The following is a 6,001-nucleotide window of genomic DNA, read 5'->3' as shown; positions in this document are numbered from 1 at the left end:
TTGCTGTACAGAATCTCTTTAGTTTAACTAGATCTCATTGGTTAATTTTATTTTTGTTGCAGTTGCTTTTGGCATCTTCATCGTGAAATCTTGCCCAACTGTATGTCCAGAATTGTATTTTCTATGTTACCTTCAGGGGTTTTTATAATTTTGGGTTTTACATTTAAGTCTTTAACACATCTCGAATTATTTTCACATATGGTATAAAAAAGGGGTCCAGTTTCAATCTTCTACATATGACTAGTCAGTTATTTCAGCACTATTTATTGAACAGGAATCTGATCCTCATTGCTTGTTTTTGTCAACTTTGTCAAAGATCAGATAGTTTTAGCTGTGTGGCCTTATTTCTGGGCTGTCTATTCTGTTCAGTTGGTGTAATATGTGTTTTTGTATCGCATACAAAACATGGATTGTAACCATGCTCTTTTGGTTACTGTAACCTTGTAGTATAGTTTGAAGTTGGGTAATGTGATGCCTCCAGCTGTGTTCTTTTTGCTTAGTCTAATAGACTTGGCTATTTGGATTTTTTTTAGTTCCATATAAATTCTATTTTTTTCTAAGTCTGTTGAAGAATGTCATTGTAGTTTGATAGGAATAGCATTGAATCTGTAAATTGCTTTGGGCGGTATGTCAATTTTAATAATTGATTTTTCCTATCCATGAGTATAGAATGCTTTTCCATTTGTTTGTATTGTCTCTGATTTCTTTGAGCAGTGTTTTATACCATTCATTGTAGACCCTCCCTCTTTAGCTGTACTTCTAGGTATTTTATTCTTTTCGTGGCAATTGTGAATGAAATTGTATTCGTGATTTGGCCCTCAGCTTGCATCTTATTGGTGTATATAAATGCTATTGACTTTTCCACATCGATTCTGTATCCTGAAACTTTGCTGAACTTGTTTTTCAGGTCAAGGAGCTTTTGCGAAGAGACTATGGGGTTTTCTAGGTGTAGAATCTTGTAGTCTGCAAACAGGGACAGTTTGACTTTCTCCCTTCCTATTTGGATTCCCTTTATTTCTTCCTCTTGCCTGATTGCTTTGGCTAGAACTTCCAATACTATGTTGAATATGAGTGGTGAGAGAGGGTATCTTTGACTTGTGCTGGTTTTCAAGGGAAATACTTCCAGCTTTTGCCCATTCAGCATGATGCTGGCTGTTGGAACATTAGGTGACACATACCATGAAGATGGCATATTGGTCAGCACAGGATAGCATTTGGGTTCTGAATTAAAGCTGAAGGATGTCACATGGTACCCACTACTGTAAATTTATCCATCTTCTTTATTTCAGAGATTTAATTATGTAAATAAAAAGAAAGTGTGTGTCGTCAGAGCCACCTCTGGTTGCCAACATTTCAAAATCATGAGTTGCAAATGCAAGAGGCAGTCAGTCAGCAGTGGCTCAGGCTGGCTCGTCAGGGCTTGTAGCCTGTGTTAGTTGTCATGAGTAAGCTTCCCAGAATAATCCAGGCAGCTTTTGTGGGTTCGAGGCTATGAGAAATTAGGCACTAAGAAGTTCTCACCTGCAATTCTCAATGCTCTGTATTCAAGAACTCAAAACTTGCTGATACCGATTATTGTCCATTGAGGATTTTATTTTTCTGAGATGGAAGCCATGCCTGGTTTTGCTGACACTGCCACCCATCATTTCCAAGATGGACACCACAATTGTATTTGACACCCAGAGGCTGACTGCTGCGATTTACCTGTATAATTCTGTCATTTCTATAACTGTCTTCTCTGCTGTCCTCGTGGGTAAGATATGACACATGTTATTCTAATTTCAGGAAAGTTTCTCCCAGTGAAAGAAGAGAGGAACTACCTATATTTGGTTGAATCTACTTTTTTAAAAAGGGGTTTATTTCAGAACATCATTGTACGTTGGTTGGTCAGGCTTAGGTTTCTCTGGAAGGAAGATTGCTTGGTACAAGAATCTCAGCTCATCAGGTCCTATTTAACTCAATGGCAGATTGAGGCTCACCACTGTGAACTGTGTTCTAGAGTCCAACATTGATATCCAGTTCTTGGGGGACCCCACGAGGTTGCTCCCACAATGGTTCTCTGAAAGTATGAGCCATTTAATTGCATTGGAACCCCTCTTTCTCTAGGAAGAGTTTCATTTACTTTAGAAATCCAGAATCAAGCCTAGGAGACTAAAATTCACCTTTTACTCTCCTTTCTTTCTAGGTAATTCCTGGGAAATCAGGTACATTAATCTACTCTGCAAACTCAAAACCTTCCTTTTTTCTTCTGCAGACCATCCTTTCAACACCGAGGTGCAGTAACATGTTGTGTAGTTTTCTGTCAGACTCAGGCCCATCAAGTCCAATATTTTTGTTATATTGGTTTTTCCTTCTCACAATTGGCCATGGCGTTGGAGAGGCCACACTCCTTGTTACACTTCTCTGTGGGTCACGGTCACTGCCGCCTAAGGGATTGGCTTCAGTTCTAGGCATGCAAAGTGCATTGCAGGCACAAGCAGCATGAGGATTCCGAATATTCCACACACAGCAGGTGTGGATTTCCCCGATGAACTTAATCCATTAGGATTTAGTGCGAAAAGCAGGAACAATGCCCCAGGTGTTTCAAATAGAAGACACAAATAGTTGTTTACATAAAAGTTGAGAGTCTGAAGAGACAAAAAAAGGGTAACCCAGAAAATTAGTAAATTTTGGAAGTACCTAACACCTCCAGGCTTTAGGTGATCCATTTACTAGTAACTGAAGGAAACAGCCATCATCTGTCTACAGTTGTGGAAACACAAGAAGGAAGTGGGATTATTGGCTTTGAAGCTCAGAGGAGTACCCCGACAAGGCTAAAGCCCAGACCTCAGAATGGCACAACAGAGAGACTGCTGGGGTTTAGATGTCAGGGCAAATCGCCATATGGTTGGATCTTGAAACACCAAGCGCTGTGCTGTGGAATTTGTCTTGAGAGTTGATGCCAGTGGAAGTTAGAGCCTTGAGCCATAGCTGACCTCTGTTGCATGTGACAGATGCTTAGAGGAGATCAGCCCAGGAAGAAAGTGACTTTTCTCTTTCAATCTTCTTCCAATATTTTCACCCAAAGAACCTGACAGGAAATGAGTGAGAATGAATGAAAAATGGTTTCAGGGTTGCAGTCCCAGCATCGCATAGTATAGGTAGCTGAGAGACAATAACAAATGACTGAAAAGTCCACCTCTTGGGCTGCTCAGCATCCAAGTACGCCCTGTATTTAAGACCCTTTCCGTTTTAGCAACTACAGACTTCTGCTTAGAAAATGCAACTATGCCTCATCAAGATGAAGACGGTCTCACCTACAGAGAGGGCAGACTCCACTCTCAAAAGTCACTGTACCTACCTTTAGATAATGCTGATTTCTCTGGTAGTTCAGTCACAATCCCATGTGAACATTCTGTAAGTTTAAGACTAAATTGTAAAGTTCTTAATTAAGACTAAATTGTAAAGTTCGTAACAACGAACAATTCTTACATAAAATATAGAGGAAAAGAGGAAGGAGAAAAATTAGTAAATACACGCAAGTTATAAAAAGCTAGAAATGAAATGTGCAAAGCTGCTAGAGTCCACGATTCTGTAATGGAAACATAGTTGATAACTGTAATTCCAGTCCATGTTTATTCTGTTCTCAGGTAGTACTACAGCTACTTCTGGGTGAGTTAGGGTGGTCCAAGCTTTTATTTTTTAAGTTACCCAAACCTTTATTTTTAAGGTGATCTTGTTTTTCCATTTAGGATGCTATAGTTTTCTACTTATATGAACCCCTGAGGATTCCCTAGGTTCTAAATTTAGTTCCTCATGCCCTTACTGTGTGGCAACATCAATGAGTCTTCCAGGGAATTAGCATCTTCTGTGGCACTCACTGCTTTATTAGGAGAGGTGATGGTGAGACAGCATGATGTGAATTGAATATTCCATGTGAATTGGATATTCCATTCAATTCCATGATGTGAATTGGATATTCCATTCAATTCCATGATGTGAATTGGATATTCCATTCAATTCCATGATGTGAATTGAATATTCCATAGGCTTTGGATCTAATGATGTTTTTGCTGACAGAACCATTAAAAACCAGAAAAGCAAATACATATCCATATTTACACCCAAACTATGTGTATTTTCCAGAGAGTACAAATCATTGTGCCTTTCATGGTAGAAGCGGTTTCACGTAGTCAGCTTGGAGCAAGGTACTTGGATGGCCCATCAAGGAAAGATGGCCATGCCAGGGGATGGAGCTCCTGTCAGAATGGAATGCAACAGCCACAGGAGCCAGATCCATGTTGATGGGGGGAATTCCATGTTGTTGACCCCATGCATCATCTCATACCAGACATTTTTCCCTTTAGGCTGGCACTGGTGTGGCTGAGGAAGGAAGCCAGTGAACAGACAGCTTGCCTGGTTCTGAAAGCCTCCTCCTCTGCAGAGATGCCCTCTGGTAGGCATTCATATGGCTTGTAAACATCTCCACAGCCTGTGCCTATCACAAAAGATCCTTCAATGTACCTGTTACCCTGCTTTTCAACCCCAAAGACTGTTCTGTTCATTCCATGTTTCTGACCATACAACCAACCCATTAACCATAGCCCGTAAATCAATATACAGCTGTTTCTCTTCTGTCTTTTAGTCTGGAAAATGTGGACAACAAATTTTATTGCTCAAAATTTGGCTACTGGGATGATTTCCCCTCACCTGTCATATTTATGGACAGCCCTGTATGATGCCATAATGTTGTAGCTGTCAACCATTTGTTGTCGCCACTGCATTGTAAAAATGATCTATACACAAAGCCTGAGTATTGTTTTTCTTCCTCAGTCAACTAATCCATAGGGAACTCTGCATGAGTTCATAGTGTGAGTTGAGGCACAGGAGCAAGGGAAGAAGTGAGTTCCATGGGATCTGCGCCAAATGGTCATGCTGCTCACTTGTGCTTTCAGGACTCTACGGAACCATGTATCTTGCATGCGTTTCTACCTGGTGATGGTTTTTCTGCTGCTCACACCGAATTCTATGGCTTGGAGACTATAAGAGTTCAGTAGCAAGTTGAAAGATGTGCATAAAAAACAGAATGTTTAGTACCTAAAGTTTTAGTTTTAGTTTGGAAACCTGAAGTTCTGTGCTTTGAGTCATTGGTTGAAGTGGACCTTAGTCCCTGTTCAGCAGCCCTGCTTGTCACAGATCCTTTGAGTGGCATTGGATCTAATGATTCATATGACTCATGTTGGAGAGCAGTGTAGCCACAATGGGACAGAAATACTATAACACAGCATAACCAAAACTAACACCATTTAAATTTTTTTTAAAAAAAGCTTTCACTTTCTCCACAATATAAATAATTTTAAATAATAAGTACCTAGTTATTTAACACTTAATGAACTCATTAGATTATGTATTTGTTTGCAGTGTTCAATGATACTATAAAGAACAATATGCTAATTATATTTTCCTTCTACACTGAAATAAACATGTAATGTAACAAAAATAATAAAACAGTATGTTAAACATACATAATTAATACAAAAATACTTTGCAAAGTTAAATACACAAACAAGGAAATACTAAAGGAGAGATTTTCTATGAATACAAGTGTTTATTGATTGGGGTTTGTTGGAGAAAGGGACAGGAGTCACTGTTGCTGTTTGGTGGATGGTGAATGTCAACAAGAGTAAGCAGGTGAAAGAGAGAGTGTCCATGACTTGAGGCTTGTCCACATCTAAATTCACAGAAATGATAGGTGGTCTCTCTTCTTCATATATGATGCCCTAGAAGTGAATAATCAGGAGGCATGCAATTGATAAAACATTAAGAAGAAGACAGAGAGAGAAAAAAAAGAAAGAAAGAAAGAAAGAAAGAAAGAAAGAAAGAAAGAAGGAAGAAAGAAAGAAAGAAAGAAAGAAAGAAAGAAAGAAAGAGGAGAGAAAGAAAGAAGGAGGGGGGAAGAAAGAAAAAGAAAGAAAAAGAAAGAGAGAAAAGAGAAAAAAGAAAAAGAAGGAAGGAGGGAAGG

This window comes from Sapajus apella, unplaced genomic scaffold, assembly GCF_009761245.1.
Source record: "Sapajus apella isolate SASKATOON/1434 unplaced genomic scaffold, GSC_monkey_1.0 scaffold11, whole genome shotgun sequence".
Classification (NCBI taxonomy): Eukaryota; Metazoa; Chordata; class Mammalia; order Primates; family Cebidae; genus Sapajus; species Sapajus apella.
This window is presented reverse-complemented; position numbering follows the sequence as displayed.